This window comes from Myxocyprinus asiaticus, chromosome 9 (assembly GCF_019703515.2).
Source record: "Myxocyprinus asiaticus isolate MX2 ecotype Aquarium Trade chromosome 9, UBuf_Myxa_2, whole genome shotgun sequence".
Classification (NCBI taxonomy): domain Eukaryota; kingdom Metazoa; phylum Chordata; class Actinopteri; order Cypriniformes; family Catostomidae; genus Myxocyprinus; species Myxocyprinus asiaticus.
Genome location: NC_059352.1, coordinates 37,724,148 through 37,743,337, shown reverse-complemented (window position 1 = coordinate 37,743,337; position 19,190 = coordinate 37,724,148). Strand labels below are relative to the sequence as shown.

At 40.0% G+C, this 19,190-nt stretch overlaps 1 protein-coding gene across 2 annotated transcripts in view; it reads left to right on the top strand.

The window, feature by feature from the left end:
• The first annotated feature begins 1,574 nt into the window (after positions 1-1,574).
• LOC127446624 (cytoplasmic protein NCK2-like) overlaps positions 1,575-19,190 on the top strand; it is a 91,050-nt gene continuing 73,434 nt past the window's right edge. Inside the window, exon 1 of one of the 2 annotated variants that reach the window (XM_051707701.1) lies at positions 1,575-3,316. The gene's annotated coding sequence lies outside the window, so the exon portion shown is untranslated. Of the gene's footprint in view, positions 3,317-4,620; positions 5,326-19,190 lie in introns of those variants that run through there. The other variant, XM_051707698.1, reaches the window with a different exon arrangement.

Sequence of the window (19,190 nt, the reverse complement as noted above, 5' to 3'; positions counted from 1 at the left end):
CATGACCTAGTTGAAACCTCTCTACAATAATGCCAATATTCTAGCTATGGTGTTTGAGCCCCGCCTGTTTTGGCACGAAACTGTCCTCTATAAAAACAGCTGCACAAACACCATTTCCTCAGAATTTCTGACTGAGAACAAGGAGCACATCGCTCGTGCCTCAAGAACTCTGAGTCTTGTAGTGTGACTAGCATTTGCAATGTCTGTGTGGAGCAGGACGTGGTCGTGTGTCTGTCACTGGGGAGAGAGGAAGCGTTAAGGACCATCACTTGGTGATTAATGATGCATAACACCTGTTTCTCGTTACAGTGACAATGGAGATGGGCTTAAAAAGGCCACTGAGAATGCCAGTGAGAGGGGGAGAGTTACGTGTAGCTGAAAGCCAAGTCTGTGTCTGAGAACCTGTTTAGTGTTACATGAAGCTGAAAAGCCTGCTCTTTGTTACATGAAGCTGAAAAGCCTATACTATGTCTGTGAAGCTGAACGCTGAATAAAACTGATTTACCTGGACTGCCAACCCGCTTCCTGCTTCCTTCCTGGTGAAACCTTTACACTGGTGCCGAAACCTGGGAATTTGAAGGATGAAGACTGGTCGTTATGGACATCTCTCCGCTGGGCGAAGTCATCCGCGCCCTGGCTAGCATCCAGGAGACCCATCACCAAGCCCTGCTCGCCCAGGAGCGTCGTTTCCAGGAGCTCCTCTGGGCCCAGTCCGAGGATTGGCAGGCTCTATGGAGCTAGTTAGCACCAGGCGGATCCTCCGCCGCGACCCTGGAGGCAGCGATGAAGCCGCAGGAGGGTTTTATCATCTTGATCATTTAATTAACTTTATGATTAAATCATGTTTGCCTGTAGTGGTGCCGGCTTCATGTGCATGATATGCAGATATAGTCGCCACACTGAGTGCTGACGGAGTGAGTCCTGTGTCTAATCGCTCTTGAAGAAATTTGAGAATTTCATGTATAGGGCAGTTTACTGGGTCTTTGCCATGTGAGAGACACTAGTCAGTGAACACAATCCTTTTTAGCACATAGAGGCATCTCTTGGACGGTGCTCTGGCCTGTAAAATAGTGTTCATGACTGAATGTGTCAGTTCTGGCACGTTTAGCGTCCACAGCTTGGGCTGGGGATGCCAGATTGTGCCTTGTGCCTGAGAGAGGAGATGCCTCCTCAGCGGTATTTCCCATGGCAAGCTGAACAGCATCTCTATCAAACCATGGCTGGTTGGGCCATTTCGGCGCAACTAATAGAATCGTTTCCTTGTCCTCTCGGACTTTGCACATGACAGAGTGTATCAGGCATAACGGTGGAAACACATATTTGCGTTTAGCTGGCCGTACGTGGGCCAGCGTGTCATGGCAACATATATACGCCACTACTGTTGTGTTGTCCGAATGAATCAGAATGTGGTGATTCACAATATCGGCATGAAAAGCTCTCAAAGCTAGAAAGACAGCCAGTAGCTTCAGGCGGTTGACATGTCACGGCTGTTTCGCACCTGTTTCCATGTGTCAAAAGTCAGATCTGGGGATGAACAGCATCTCTATCAAACCATGGCTGGTTGGGCCATTTCACACCGCGCCCCACCTGCGTTGTATGCATTTGCGGTCAGCACTTTCTTTCTGAAAACTTGACCCAGCATAACACTTTGTTGGTAAAGGGCTGGCGCTGTCCATGGTGCTAGAGCAGCCAAACAGTTGACATTAGTTAGACAGTGTCTGTGTTCGCTCAGTAATGCCTGTGATTGGCTGGTAATAACCAGTTGCTGAGGTAATTCAAAACACATTTTTGTTCATTCTCAATGGGGCGAGCGCCACATCAATACATTTCGTGAACATGTGGGGAGCCAGAGACAGACAGAAATGAAGGACTTTAAATTGATACGCAGTTCCCTCGAACGCCACCTGTAACACGGTGCAATTGGTACATGAAGTACGCATCCTTCAGATCTATTGGCGCAAATCAGTCCTGAAGACGAATGTGCGATATGATCTGTTTCTGAGTTATCATTATGTATATCATATCTCAGAAGAATGGGCCGAAGCACACCATCCTTCTCCAGAACAAGGAATTAAAGGCTGTAAATCACGTTGTGTGTGTCGCAGTCTGTGCACGCAACACCGGCATATGGTGTGGTCAGACCACAGATTGTGCTCGATTGTTGTAAACACCAGCTTTGACACGTCCGTGAGAACTTGCCACCAGGGCCGTAGCGAGGAATTCTGGGCCCCCTGACTGTATATTGCTCTGGACCCCTTTTATATGAAAAAATACTTTTTAAAATTTGTTGTGGGCCCCCCTGGACCTGTGGGCCCTTAGAATTGTTACCATCTTTCAACCCATTAGCAACGGCCCTGCTTGCCACGCATTCGTGCAGCAGAACAGCAGACTTATTCATTCATATGAAACAACTTCTATCGCATTCTTTGCGAGAAGATTGTGTATTTCGGTTCGTAAAACTGGCGCATCTTTGGATGGAACCATGGAAGACAGAACACCGTTGAAACGTGGCGGCCGACATGCAAATTGGATCGTTTAACCATGTCCGATCGTTTTTTAGCACCCAGTCAGAATGCCAGTAAGAGCTCGCCACGCATCCACGTAATGGGACAAAGGGCAATTTGGTATGTTCATAACATGATATAATGCTGTGCTCGCCATTGGGAAGCGGTTGCGCATAATATGAGGCTTTGAAGTGGGAAAGCCCTTTATTGAAAAGTGTAAGCGTTTCGTGCATGTGCAACGAGTGCTGTAATCTTTTCTCAATCTTTGTAATTCATTACAAGATATTAATGTGCAAACTTTATTGCATGCGATTAATGTGAGACACAGAAAATAACATGTTGAACAACATTTTGAACGACAGTATTCCTTTCCTGACAAACAGCAGTGGGGAAGAGGGATGAGTGCTTTGAAGAGGAAAAGGGCTCTTTATTGAGAATGTGTGAGCATCGTGCATTTGCAACAAGTGCTGTATTCTTTTTTGCACTTATTGCATTTTTTTTTTGTTGCATTTATTTGAGTGCAAGACACAGAAACAACATTTTGAACAATATTGTGAACAACAATATTCCTTTACCGACAAACAGCAGTGGGGAGATGGGGAACAGTGTGTTGGGTCTCCAGTCGAGCCTTTTTCGGAGCAGATCCGGAGGGAACTGTGGGCTCTGCTTTCCGTTTCAAAGGGTTGTGCCCATAAGGAGCGCTTTTGCTGCGCGGGGATAGTAAACGCAGCTCTCATGATGATCTGATGGCGGGATGTGCCCCTCGCACAAGGAACACTTACGGAACGACATCTTTAAAAAGATGCGAACACGTAAGTGACACTTTTAGATATATCAATATATAAATAAATATATATTTATATTTATTTTACACAATATACAATACACAATTGCTTTGTAAGGATACACAAACCCTGCAAAAGCGCTGCAGGGAATCAGGATGCTGAGACCCGTTCACCAACGAAGCGTCAAGCGGTGAGGCGATGTGATGTTCGCCGGAGCACTGCAGGGGAGCAGAAAGTCTTCCCGTGAAGATTCCGCCGGCTGACTCGTGTATATCGACGGCGTAGCAGTTGAGGGCTTCTAGACAAGAGATGATCGCTGTCTTGAAGGAAGAAATTCTGAGGAAATGGTGTTTGTGCACCTGTTTTTATAGAGGACAGTTTCCCATAGTCAGTATTTGAATATTGCCAATATTGTAAAGAGGTTTCAACTAGGTCGTGTAAGAAGGCACTCCCCATATGCGTTAATAAATGCAATGTCATGTGTACTGAGTCGTAAGGGAACCTAAACACCTAAAGCAGAGTGCATGATATATGTTCACTTCCTGGTAACTGTTGTGAAGCAGAGGCTGCAGCCAGAAGATACTTCTTTATACCTTGCCTGTACATGTGTCTGAAACTGTGTCATGTCAGCACTTTAATATATGCTAAAAATATTCAAAATTAACAAAAAGCGAAATTAAAAATGTCTAATCAAATGATCCTCTGGCGATCACACTCCAAAAACTTGCCTATATTTCAGATTTACGCATTTCAATTTCATTACAAAATTCCATGAAATTGAATTGAGTAATCTTAAATAAAATAAAATTAATAAAACCTTAATATATTTAAATTGTATTAATTACATTTTTATAAAACTTTTCAATTTGATGGAATTTTGTTAAGTATTTTGTTTGTTTGAGTGAATGAAATCATTTATCATCCAAAATAATGTTTGACAACTTCACTTATATTAATTAACCACTGTACTCACAATTAGAAACTGAATGCACCGAGTGCTGGTGTTAAAACTCTTGTCTTGAGGACCACATCTCTCCACTTATGCTTGCACTTTTTAGTTACATCATTCATTCATCCATATCCTAGGAAAAATCAATTTCTTAAATCCGTTTCCTTCTTTTAGCCTTTGAGCCTCTGAGCTCTGACTGAATTACATGGCAGAAAACATTTTTCTAATTAAGAAAAGAGCAGTCAACTGGCCAGACAGCAAAATTGCTGTCCCCACCTTCCACCTGAAATGTTCAATTACTCACTACAAATTGTTTAAGGATTAATTTGCTTTATTCGTTTAATTTATTTTACAATTTATTTGAATATTTAGGCTTGCAAAAAAAGTAAAACACATTTAAAAGATAATAATTCAATTATAACAATAGGTTAAAATACAACATTTTAACACAGGTTGCACAGTGAGAGGGCACCCCCCCGCCCCCGCACAACCCTCCAACACCAATACTTTACAGTATGTTGCCTAACAAGTATTCAATCCTATTCAGCCTGCACCAGTTATCCTCTTTATTGCTTAGAATGTTTTATTAGAAGTACACTATGTTCCTCGAGTATCTATCCGAGTACCCTTAAAAGCTTGCATTATTTGTTTGATTTGAATGTATTATGTTTGTCATGTTTTATATCTTGCGAACTTAAGCTAAGCTCGATTGTCCTTTGCTCCTTACACGATTCCTTCAGTACACAGAAGCATATTCCAAACTACTAAATTGTCAAGGCAGTACAGTTCGAATCTTGCATATTGTCGCTCGCGTTTGAATCGTGAACAGAGCTCGCCTGTTCGGGCAGTCCTGCCCTGGCAGCGGTGACGTCATCGAGCGCTGGGTTGAGCAGGAGCTAGAGAGTGCTGCGGCGGATTTCCGAGGGCCTGCGAACGAAGAACCGGGAGGACATCGAAACGAAGCACGCTAAACGGGATTGCCATCGCTCTCTTTTGCACGCATCCACACCGAAGCTGATCGGGATAAAGCCTGTCTCTGTCTGCATCCACTCTTTTCACCCGAACTGTCCAGAGTCAACCTGTGAAGGTAAAGCAAGACGAGCACATAAAGTTGTTGCGTGAGTGTTTGTGGCAGTTTCACAGGAGGTGTATTCGGTGTTTCGCGCTTCACTGTTACTTCACTGTTACTTCACTGTCGTGCCGAAAAGCGAAAGTCTTATTGAAATAGCTTATAAGCCTCCAGCAGACTCTTAAACTCACATACGGTGACTGTATCTTCTCTTATTGCCGCTGCTAAATACTGAATGAAGCTTTTGTGTACCCACGCCAGTACAATAGCAGCGAGGTCAATAAGAATCGAATCTTCGAATGTTTTCTCGGAGGATCAGCGAATCAGAACGCACGGCTGTTGTTATTGTACCAACCAGTTGACATTTTGCGAGTATACTTTGTGTTTTCAAGGCACAGACACTGTACAGCAGCACATAAGTGTTTATCTCGGAATGTTTATTTGTAGATTTACACCCATTTTTTGTTATCTTTTTCGTTTTTAAGATTTTGTTTAAATTGCAAAGAAACAGTTTCTTCAAAGAAAGAGAAGGGCAGTAGCGATATTTCTGGGGGCACTAAGCCTACTATAGGGCAATAACTACACTGAGTCCTATGATTATAAACAATGAAAACAATATTTCTTAGGAAGTGTAATTATTATTATTTTTTATTTTTTACATTTTCTACCCCTGTTTAGTTTCTGTTAGTCTGTCCCTACCCTCATGTGGTTTTTCTGTGTAAGGGAGCATCCCTGGGCTCTGTCTACAGCTTTCTTATTCTAGGCAGTGTGCATACCAGAGATAAGAGAATTGGACTGTCGCTCTGAATCCTGTAATTCTCTCATTTGCTAAAAGGAGGACAAACGTAGTGAACTGGTCCTGTTTCCCTCTGTATTTTCAGTTGTGGTCATACACCGATCAGCCACAAAATTGCCGCTCACTGGATGTTTTTTGTTTTTGGCACCTTTCGCAGTAAATTCTAGAGACTGTTGTGCATGAAAATCCCAGGAGATCAGCAGTTACAGAAAAACTCAAACCAGCCCTTCTGGCACCAACAATCATGCCATGGTCCAAATCACTGAGATCAAATTTTTTTCCCCATTCTGATGGTTGATGTGAATATTAACTGAAGCTCCTGACCCGTATATGCACTGCACTGCTGCCACAAGATTGACTGATTAGATAATCGCATGGATGATTGTTGGTGCCAGATGGGCTTGAGTATTTCTGTAACTGCTGGTCTCCTGGGATTTTCACGCACAATAGTCTCTAGAATTTACTCAGAACGGTGCCAAAAACATAAAACATCCAGTGAGGGGCAGTTCTGTGGACGGAAAAGCGTTGTTGATTAGAGAGGTCAACAGAGAATGGCCAGACTGGTTTGAACTGACAAAGTTTACAGTAACTCAGATAACCGCTCTGTACAATTGTGGTGAGAAGAATAGCATCTCTGAATGTTATTCTGAGATGCGGATTGGCGCTGTTTTGGTGGCACGAGGGGGACCTACACAATATTAGGCAGGTGGTTTTAATGTGGTTGATCGGTGTATATGCATTAAGTAGTAAATATCATAGGATTTGAGTTTTTTGGTTAGAATTCCCCCATCTCATGGTATTAGAGTCAAATCAGTTTAGCATACTGTCAACCTTGTTAGACAAAATTAGGTTGGAAGTTTTTAAAAAACTGCATGGTTTAGCCTAATGTGCTTCTTATATGTGTGCTGTAAAATCTGTATTTTCATTGTGTTACTTTACATACTGAAGTACTGTGTTTGTTTGGCTAGAATGGAGACTCACATCACTGTGAACATAATTATGCTCTCACTCTCTCTTGATGAGTTTATTGCACTTTCTTGTCTCTGCTTGGGTCAGCTGTGCCAAAAATAACATCCTCTCCCGAGATTTGAACTCCAGATTCTCTCCCATGATCGTGAAATAGCATTTCAATGTTTTTTTTTATTGATCTTAGGTGACACCAATGAATCAGTCCACAGCAGATGCTCCTAACCCAGAGTTTTTTATTTTTTTTACCCAGAATACAATTACACATGATATCTGCACACATTGCTATATTGTGAATCTTATTGACTTATTCCTTGAGCATTATTTCCACATTATTTCCAGAGTTTTCTCTGCTGTGTTGAGCTATTCTCTGCCCTACTCTGTTATTAGAAAATTGGATGCCATATTCTGTATAGAACTGCTGTAAACTCTAGGTTATATCCTAATTAAGAAAAGCCTGTGTCTTTATAGTCTGATGTTGTCCCCCATGCAGTGCAGGAAAAGAACAGTTAGCCGCTCCCTGTGGATGATGCATATTTTATTAACAGTCTGGGAAAATGTAGCATCTCAATATTTCATCGTTGCACAGCTTGTCATCAGCGCCTGGAAAAAGTATGAATCTCTCCAAAAATAGGAGCTGTTAAAAGTTAGGCTACAGTAAGGAGGACAAATTACATAAGTTGTGGCTCCTTGTCTCTTTGACAAGACATTATTATAACTTTGGAGCTCCAGAATAAGCTCCTGCTGAGCAGTGATCTTAGAAAAGTCCTTGAGAAGGGCAAATTATAAAACTTTTTGTATGATCAAAATAATTGGAATCGTAAGTAAACAAGAAATTGTTGTTGATACACTTTTATCTGAGCTTGAACTGTGATCTCAGATCATGCTCATGTAAAATACATGATGGTATGGCAGATTACACAGTGGCCTACCTGTTCTGGTTTTGTGATAAAGGCATGTTTAGGAACATAAGAATTGTTATAGTGTACTTTGTTTTCATACCCTCCTTCATTCCAGTGTGTCTGACACTGCAAAGTATGTTACGACCAACCTAGTCTCACAGAATCACATTACTATAACTACATTTTTCCAATATGAGTTTTATGTGGCTCATTGTACATATTGTGGCAGTTCCCTAGAGCAATAAACACTAGAAATGCTACAACAACAATGGCTATTATTCACTTTCACACAAATCATTGTCAGTTTAGAGACTCATACTTTTTGCTCTGTTCCTCACACAATGCATCTAAACACTTTTACTAGCCTATAGTGCATGACATGAACAGTGATACATTTTAAAATCTGCGTTGCATAACAGACTACATTTGCAAGATAATTCCAGAGCTTGGTAGCTCAACTGATACGGCGCGGTCATATTTACCTTTGCACTGCGAAGTTCTGCGGGTGAATAAGTCATGGGCGGATGTGTGAAACCAGCAAAAAACTCATTGCCAAGCAGCCTATTTTAATGCTGCACTTTATATTCTGGGAAAGTGAAGGTAAAGAGGAACTCGCTGCTAAAATGATATTCTTGTCCATTGTGAATATTCAGTGTAGCTGTGTATGAAGCGCCCCCCACACAGAGGTCACTGCCAAACCAAGCAACATCCAATTGGTCAATGTGGCGAATTCGCCTGTCAGAGTTCACCAAATTTTAATTCTGATTGGAAATTCTTTGCCACCGGAAGTCCATCCCCATTCCCATTGAGATTACTGTATTTCACCCTGGGAATTTCGCTGTGCAAAGGTAAATGCGACCGCGCCTTTAGAACAATGTACTTGCAATGCGAAGGTCTGGGGTATGAGTTCGGTAAAGCACTCAAGTCGGAACATGAGTCAAAACTGTCATAGAAGCATCATAAAATGACATGGTTGCTTCAGGAATTGTGTTTTTCACCTTGCATTTGCTTTTATCATTTCGGTTTAGGATTAGGTTTAATTTTGAAAAATGTTGCCACAGTCATGTAATTTTAATGAGATCAAGCTGGTTATGACAACATGATCGCAAGGGAAGTCGGCAAGTTCCAGTACCTTAGGATTAGGGCTGCAACTAACGATTATTTTGATAATCGACTTATCTAACGATTATTAGAACGATTATTTGACTATTCGGGCAATTATTGCAACGATTAATCATTAGCTCTAAACTGACTATTCAGTTTGTGCCCCGAGATAAAAGGTTGTATTAAACGTTTTTGCTAGCAATAAAGAGGACAAAATCATCTTTTAAAAATACCTCTAAATGACATTCACTGAATTAAAGGGAAAAAATAATTTTTATTATGTTTAATTCAGTAAAAGTTTCACTACAAAAAAATCCTATTGTTATCAAGTGCATTTAAAATTGTCTAAAAATCCTTAAAATAAGATACATTTACTTGAGAAGTAACATAAGATATTTAGAATTGCTTTAAAAGAATGTATCTTAAATATAAGTGTATTTTGTATATAAGTGTATTTTTTCACTTGGTTATACTTCTGCGAGTGCAGTAAAGACAAAATACACTTATATTTAAGATCTATTCTCTAAAAGCAAGTCTAAACATCTTATATGCTGCTTCTCAGGTGAATGCATCTTTTTTTAAAGGATTTTTTGATATTTTAAAATATTTGTATTTTTAATATTATATTCAACATTCTCAGATTTAAAAAAAAAAAAAAAAAATTCTGCAGTATAGCTGCTAAAGTAAATGTACGTTGTTTTAAAGGAGTTTTAGATATTTATATTAGAAAACAAGCCAAAACAAAAACAAATAAAAAATGTATTTTTTTTTGCAGTGGGGCGAAGACTACCCTCTTTCACCTTTTTGTTCACTTCAATCCATCTTTAACTCACAAAAAAACAAACTCTCTCTTATTAATAAAGCTGCGTTTTGACAATTTTCTGCACGATAAAAAATGCACAGTGGGGCCTAGGTAGCTCTGTGGTAAAATACGCTGGCTACCACCCCTGGAGTTCACTAGTTTGAATCCCAGGGCGTGCTGAGTGACTCCAGCCAGGTCTCCTAAGCAACCAAATTGGCCCGGTTGCTAGGGAGGGTAGAGTCATATGGGGTAACCTCCTCGTGGTCGCTATAATGTGGTTTGTTCTCGGTGGGGTGCATGGTGAATTGAGTGTGGTTGCCGCGGTGGATGGCGTGAAGCCTCCACACGCGCTATGTCTCCGTGGCAACGCGCTCAACAAGCCACGTGATAAGATGCACGGGTTGACTGTCTCAGACGCGGAGGCAACTGGGATTCATCCTCCGCCACCCGGACTGAGGCGAATCACCATGCGACCACGAGGACTTAGAGCGCATTGGGAATTGGGCATTCCAAATTGGGAGAAAAAGGGGAAAAATCCCCCCCAAAAAAAAGAAATGCACAGTGACATATATTATGATTCAATAAATTGCCATCGCGTTATAATCTAGCTGCATTAAGCGCGCGCACTCGAGGGATGAGCGTCCCCGCAACAGAGTGTACCTCGGCCGGGTGCAGTTTCAATCTCTTCCCCCTTAGATTGGGACACTTCACGCAACTCATAGAAGAGGCACTGACCGCACAGAGAAATGCCAGTTTCCTTATTATTTTAACTTTAATAAAGCTATAACGCATTAAATTGAACTGCATTAAAGATGTAATGCCGGGGTGTTTCCATTAAAGACGCTCGACACGCAAGTTTTGCTTAAGCTGAGCGTCAGCTCCGGCTCTGCTTATTCCACAACAAGAGTGCTTCTGTATTTACTTACTTTGTGCATTATAATTCCCTCATACTTTGCGATCGACATCACCTGAAGCTGTTTGGAAAGTTTAGGGTGCGTCTGGACTGTGAGATGTGTTTTCTTCCTCTCCTCAGTCAGTCACGAGCTGCAGTGCTGCTCTCGTGTGCAATCATTAGAGTTTCATATGATCTTAGGTTACGTTAAGATCAAACGACTATTCGACAACGAAAATTTTTGTCGACAATTTTTTATTGTCGATGTTGTCGATAACGTCGACTAACTACTTAGGATCAGCCACATTGTGCTGACTCGCTGACAAGCGCATCTCCCATCAGACATTTTTGCACCGGCTCAAGTGAGTTTACCTTCTCTAGTGACGAGACCGGAAGTTCAGTGCGTGAGCAGTGTGGGAGACCCCACTCCACGTACCACATTAAAAACCAGGAAGTAATTGCGTTCGCATAATGACTGACTAGCATAATATAAAATATGCTTTTCTCCTCGTTGTATTACATTTTGTACAGCTGAAAAAAACTCACTTTACAATTCTCTTTTTTGCAATCGCCCCTCAGTGGACATTTCACCCAGAACATGGAGCTTACTCTTGCCAATATGCCCAACAACACTTACCTCTTTGGCCACTGGGGGCAGTGTTACGAATTTTGGTAAGCATAGATCAGTTTTAGCTGAAGTTAAGTCAACCTGCTGTTTCTGATTTCACTGTGAGATCAGTCTGGTCACGACATGGGCAACTTAATGAAAGAGCATGTTTAAAGGCAAAGTGTATTTTTTTTATTCTAAAATACTTTCTCCTATACCAGTTTGTTGTGCAGAGACAAATAGAAGTAGAAAGCTCATGGTGCAGAAATAACATGCATCATTTGATAGACATCAGTGGTGCAAGGGTACCTAAAGCTTCAACTTAAAAATACGTTTTGTAGTGCTGAATGTCCAAACCACCAAGTGATTTTTCTTTGAGGTGAGGAATTGCTAATCTTCTCTACCAGGATTTATTTGAGATTTTTTAAAGCTTGGATAGTGCCAGAGTTGTTGTTTTTAGCCATTTGTGGCTTGCTAAAACAATGATATCTGTGGCAGTGATTAACCCTCGTGGTCCTGCATGATGGAAAATGCCTATGGTCATATGAGAGATTATCCCAATTGCATGCTTTAACCCATGCACAGATCACAGACCCAGTAAAACAATGTTCTTCTTGGTTTATGGGCAAGTTTGGATGTAGTAATTTCCCATGTTTGGAGCCTGTGTCGAGCCTCTTTGACATGGACTTTCCTCAAGCTGAGCAGGCTTGGTTAAAGCATCTTTCAGTAGGCCTCGATTAAGCTCTAATCTGTGTCTGGTCAAATAATTCTATGTAATCAAAACTTTACAATCCAAATTTTTGCTTTTGATTAGTGCCCGACCGATATATTGGCCTTTATATTAGCCTTTCACCGATATATTGTATCGCCGTATATACTTACCGATATGCGCAGATATGAAAACTTTTTTCAGAACATATAATGCAGAAAACAATGCTTTAGAATTGGTGTCATAATGTAGTTTGTCCAGCAGAGCGTGCCCCCACTCCATTGTTTACAGAGCTGAGCTGACCGTGGCTCTGCAGACAGGGCGGTGTTAAACGGTGCGGAGTTAAGCGCTGTCTTCTTGGTAAGTTGCTAACTAATTTGTGAAGTACATACTGGAAAGTTAATAAACAATGACCCCATCATTTTCCCTTTTCAATATAACTAATATAATGTTAACCCTGTCCCTGACAACCATGTCACTCATGTTTATCACATCTGTTTGCTGTGTTAGCCAGCTATAGTTTGTCAGTGCAGTAAGTAATGTAGCAGATTGAAAGGTAAACATCAGAGCATCTTTTTGCAGCTCAGCAGACAACGGTGCGGTGGTGGATTGTGTCTGAGTGTTGATTTCACGCTACGTTGTTACCTAGTTGGTGCGACGCAATGCTGGAAAGTAAACAAAGTCCATCTTTTACTCTCCGTGACAACGAGCTTATAGCTAACTAGCTAACCACGTAGTTACTTTCATACCTTGTCAGCTGAGTGGAAGCTAATGTGTAAACATGTATTCACCAAACTGTTTTGTTCAGGATTCACAGTTTGGTACCCCCTTCAACCGAACAATTCCAGTCGTTGCATTTATAAAATGTAATATTTGAAAGTCTGGTTTTCTGCCATTGAAAGTTTCGCCTGAACTTGTATAGCAGAATACGGTGTAACACCGCTGCCGCTGTTTGTCTCTTGACTGGGCAGGTGTAAATGCTTCTTGTTTTACAACCTGCCCCTAATTGACTGGCAGTATTAAAATAGTCAGCATTTGACTGATACTAAACAGTACTGATGTTTATTTAGCTATTTATTTTATTTTTATTTATTCTTTATTTTAATGGTCAGCATTTGACTGATACTAAACAGTACTGATGTTTATTTAGCTATTTATTTTATTTGTATTTATTCTTTATTTTAATGATCAGCATTTGACTGATACTAAACAGTATCATTACTCAGGATGAGTAATTTTATATCATGATAACTATATATATATATCACGATATAGTAAAAGAATATCACGATATAGTCTTGAAAATCAATACAAATTGGTTTATATAATAAATAACCCTATTGTAATGCCTATTTTGGAACTCCAGTCAGTGAATTAAATGCTTTAAAAATTAAAACCACTTCCTCTTTATTTGTTTATCAAAAATCTATCTTACCAAAATTGTAAATATAACTGTATGCCACATTTCAGTTTAAAATGTTGTTGACCAATATTATTATTATTTTTATAAACTTTGCTCAAGAAACTTCAGATCTTCTCAAAGAAAAAAAAAAAAAAAAAAAAAAGAATAAAGAAAGAATTAATGTGGAGTTCATCTTTTGGCTTTCATAATATTCTTTTGCGTGCTTCGTTTTGAGGTTGTAAAACAGATTGCTTCTATTATGAGTGATTATCGTCTTGCGAACCACAGCTGTCGCACCTGTTTTACTAACAAGCTCCTCTTCGTTTTCTTGACCTGAGTCATCCCGATCTGTGGAGATTTCTTTCACCATTTGGGGTTTTCCTGGGTCAAAAATGATTGAGTAGCTCAATTAATCCTACTCTGAACTATCCCGTCTCTGGAACACAAATATTGGAAAGCCTGCTGGATTCGCGCACACTTCGGAGCTTCAGAGACAGCATGCACAACAGTCAACATTTGCGTGCCAGATGATAAGAATATTTAGTGCATTTAAAGCACCAAACGCACAATGAAGGTCATTAAATTTGCTTGGGCAGCTGCAGAAGAATGTTCCATGCCAGAAAAATCCTGTCCATGTTTCTTCAATTCTCTCAGTCTCACGAGAAGCCCTGCCCACTGACAGATAAGCCCATGCTGCGCACATGGATATTTACATATCACGATATACACGATATAGCAATATCTCTATTGATTGACACTTTATATCATCGCCACGATATATTGTCAATATATCACAATATCACACAGCCCTACAGTTTTGGTTTTGAATTTTTTCACATTAAAAATAGAAAACAAACCCCCATTTCCAAGAGAAAATTTGTCACGTTATGGTGTCCACATTACCTAAACAGCTGTTTTTGAACTATACAGAAATTTAAACAAATTAAACTGTCTACATGTTGTGTTGTTTGGTGTATCAGTTTACTGAAGCAATGGTCTATCCAGAATGGTGAGTGAAATCTGAAATTTTACCACCCAGTGGCTAATCACAGTCATCTTTAGTCGCATAGCACAAGATTTGGTCACATAGGCAAGTGATTTACTGGCATTGTTGCCACATAGAATATGTCCATACTTGGATAAGCAGGGCCCTCTTTTGGATATGGGGAGGGTGGAATAAAGACACAAGAGGAGAGAGACAGAACAAGAAGTCTTGATAGAACGTAAAATAGCCTGTCAAACAAAATTACAGCTTGTCTCCTTGGCTGGATGTCTCTCTGACTTTTTCTGCTCCCTCTTGGGTGTGAAGTGTTGGCTGGCTGCTGACTCTTTAAATGACATAAGTCAGATGACCTTAGCTGCTTCCTGTGAAATCTGGCATGGCCATTCTGTTCTGCTGCAAAAGCATCTCATCCTCGTCTCTCTTGATGATGTTTGGCAGTTTATGTATAGGTCTGATGCTAGAGGGTCTCATTCGTCAAAATGATGCTATCATGCTAATGATGGAGCCCCAATAATTCTTTACTTTTCCAGAAAAATGGAAACAGCAGAGATTCAACAGAACACAAGTATTTGGAAGTGTTCATCGTGTCTGAAATTTTAATGTCATGCTTTTTGCTCTGTCAGATTCAGTGTTGGCAAGTAACTTAAAGTAGCAATGCTACTAAATTGAATTTGTTTTTAGTAGTGCGGCAGAAACTTATATGTAGCATTGTGAAACTTCAAAAATACAATTCACCCAATTCAAGTCCCTGACTGGTGTCAATTATATTTATTTATTATGAAATATTAATGTTAACTGAAGCTGATCATTACTATGTTCTCAACTCAGTTATATAAATAGGGTGTATAATAGTTTTTAAAATTCTATTTAGTCAGCATGATCAGACGGGAAGTCGGCATGTTGTTTCCAAGAGATCCAAAGAGGAAAAGGACCATCCAAGCTGTTATCAGCATCAAGTTCAAAAGTCAGTGCCCATGGCATGGGTAACTCGCACATCTGTGAGGGCATCATTAATGCAGACAGATATGTTCACATTTTGGAGCAGCATATACTGCCATCTAGCACCATCTTTTCCAGGGACATTACAGAATTTTCAGCAGGACAACTTCAAACCATATACTGGCCGAATAAGCAGAGAGTGTGGGTGCTAGATTGGCCTGCCTGCAGTCCTGACCATCTCCGATTGAGAATGTGTGGTGCATTATGAAGCACACAATATGGCAACGAAGACCCCATACAATTGCGCAGCTGAAGACCTGCATAATGGATGAATGGGGGAAAATTCCACTTTTTAAACTTAAACTTGTGTCTTCAGTGTCTAAATGCTTAATAAGTGTTATTAGAAGAAATAGTGATGTTTCACAGTGGTAAACACTCAACTGTCCCAACTTTTTTGGAGTGTGTTGCAATCATCTTATTTGAAATTACTGTACATAAAAACAAACAAACATTGAAATTCACAAGGTAAAACATAATATAATGTTTAGTTGTAGTGCTTTCAATATAGCAAATGGTGAATATAATTGACAAATCACTCTTTTTTTTTTTTTTTTTTTTGCATTTTTCATACTGTCTCAAATTTTTTGGGTTTGGGATTGTAATAGAATGTGTAGTTTCTGTGTCAAACACAGAAATGATTTAGCTGGAGGGTTAATTTTCAACAAATACATTGAGGAATGAAGTATATGAACAATGAATATGTGGAAATGATGCGAGGCAGGAGTGTTGGTGGTTGAGTGGTGTTCTGATCACTGTGACTAAGAGGAGTTTCAGCATTTCAGCGGAAGCTTCTATACTTCTGCTGAATTTTGACCAGCTTCATCGTTTTGATTCTTCTGTTCCCCCCTCAGGCATGCTGTTGCTCTATTTTTACCCACTTGTACATGTGTAGACCAGACTAGAGTGGAGAAGAATCCTTACCCAGTCTTTAATCACCCTGGTGTTCTTCTTTTCAAACTTATTTCAGGCAGATGTCTTCATTAGTTCACATTAAGTATTCAGATCTAAATTATGAATCTTTTTGTGCTATTTTGTTCTTGGATCACCCTCATACTTGCATGACTTATGCTGTATGATTTCCTAAATTTTTATACACTGTATATGCTAGTACTTTAAAGTCTTTTCTCTGTAACTTTCAAGTGATCATAGGCCCTTTTATATTTGTTTATTTTTTTACCCCATTGGCTGGTATCCCATCGCTGTTTGGAACATGATGTAAAGACTTGTCTTTGTATGTGTCAGTGCTAGTAAAATATCAATTTCAGTTGCAGAATGAACATGCTTAAACCTGTGCTGAACTGTTCCCTCTCATCTCGGAATTATGGCATGACATTTTCTTGTCAATTGTTCTTTTATTATCTTACTAAATAATGAAACCGCATCTCTTTTCTGGTCACACAGGAAGCAGAGGAGGAGTAGGAGGAAGCCTGCAAATCACATTTTGTCATCAGTGTGTGTGTGGCACATCAGACACATGCTCAACTAAAATCATATGCATGGGAAATATAAGGGTAGACAATATGGAGTCTAATACATTTTTAATGGTATTTGAAGGTGTATGCAGGCCTGCATTCAATCATACAGTCTCTGGCTCTGTCTGGTGTGTTATGTGATCTGTTTATGTCAGAGTGGTGAAAATATCATATGCTATGGCTAGAGCTCTCTGTCACTCTTCCCCCTGTGTGCTGTGTGCGAGAACGGTCAAAATGCCTGTCTTGGTGAGATATTAATTACTGTGCTGACTTGGCCTATCCAAAAAGTAATATACAGATGTACCTGAGGAATTTACCAGCTTTAAGACATGACCCAGGACATTGCTTAAAGGACTGGCGTCCTGTTGCTCTGACCCTCATCATCAGCAAATGCTTTGAGAGACTAAACAGAGATTACATCTGCTCTGTGCTGCCTGCCTCACTGGACCCATTGCAGTTTGCTTACCGCAACAACTGATCCACTGATGATGCCATTGCATCTACAATACACACTGCTCTCTCCCACCTGGAAAAAAGGAACACTTATGTGAGAATGCTGTTTATAGACTACAGCTCAACATTCAACACCATAGTGCCCTCCAAGCTTTATGTGAAGCTCTGGGCTTAAACAGCTCGCTGTGCAGCTGGATCCTGGACTTCCTGTCAAGCAGGCACCAGGTGGTTAGAATGGGCAGCAACATCACATCACTGACCATCAACACTGGAGCCCCGCAGGGCTGTGTTCTTAGCCCACTCTTGTATTCCTTGTACACACATGACTATGTGGCAACACACAGCTCCAATGCCGTTATTAAGTTCGCTGATGATACGATGGTGGTAGGTCTGATCACTGACAATGATGAAACAGCCTACAGAGAGGAGGTGCACACTCTGACACGCAGCCCTTGGCTCCAGCCACCCGAGCCAAGGGCTGCTTTCACTGCTACCATCAGGCAGGCGGTATCGCAGCATCAGGACCCGCACCAGCCGACTCCATGACAGCTTCTTCCCCCAAGCAATCAGACTTTTGAACTCTTGATCTCTCACGATCAATATACATCAGCACTGCACTTTATTAATCTTATTATCTCACACTGGACTGTCATAAAATATATTCTCTCTTAACAACACACTGGCAACTGACTATCAACCGACAGCCTGAATGTCAGTACAGTACAATACATCCTACTGTATATTTTATATATACTTTATACTATTTTTATTGTATGTGTATTCTATATTGTGTGTATTGTATACTGTACATTGTATGTTATTATTGTGTTGAGTATATTAGATTTGTGTTGTGTAAATCTGATGTTTATTGTACATCACTGTCATGACTGCTGTGTTGCTCAGTACTGCACCCGAGACTTTCACCCACTGTTGCACTTGTGCATATGGTTGTGTGACAATAAAAGTGATTTGATTTGATAGTGGTTTTTGCAATAATTCTTTTATTAAGATGGCATGCCATGAACCTCCAAAACTTGGGCATATCCAGATATAATTTTTTTCCCTCATAAGCACCTATTTTTTTTAACAGCCTGCTAACTTATAAACTAACAAAAAAATTAAATAATAATAATAATATATAAAAACAGTGAAAAAAATTATATAATATTGTCAAATTTACTCAATGTGATTTAACTACAGAAAGCCGAAAGGGACTAAAGGAGTGGTTTTTTTAAATCATGTTTTAAAATGCATAATGATAAAAGAAAAACAACACCTCATAGATGTCATATTTAAACTTTTATTATAAATGGCTATAATAAAAGAGATTATTATCTGGAGCCTGGTGTGCATTTGAGTATCAGAGTGATCCTCATGAGAATTCATCACTACTTAATTTGTAAAAATAACATACGGCTTATACATAAACCAATCACATATGCTTCCCGGACATGTGTTTGGAACCTTGAAGTGTCGCTTTCGTCTGTATTACACATCAGGCATTTTAACATGAATATCATGGTTCTGTGTAGGGTAAGGTGTTACACTTTATGGTTAGGTTTAGGGGTGGGGTTTGGGCTAGAGATTAAAGTTACGAAAACACAGTTTTGGATTAACATGGAAAGACCACCACATCGGGAACTATGGACACGAGGGAAGCGTCTCTCATTGATGGATGTGTAACTTGTACTATTTCATATGAATGAACTTCTCCAGTTCTCGTGAGATCAGGTTGTGTGGTTTGAAAAGTATTTATTCCTGCTGACAAGACCTGAA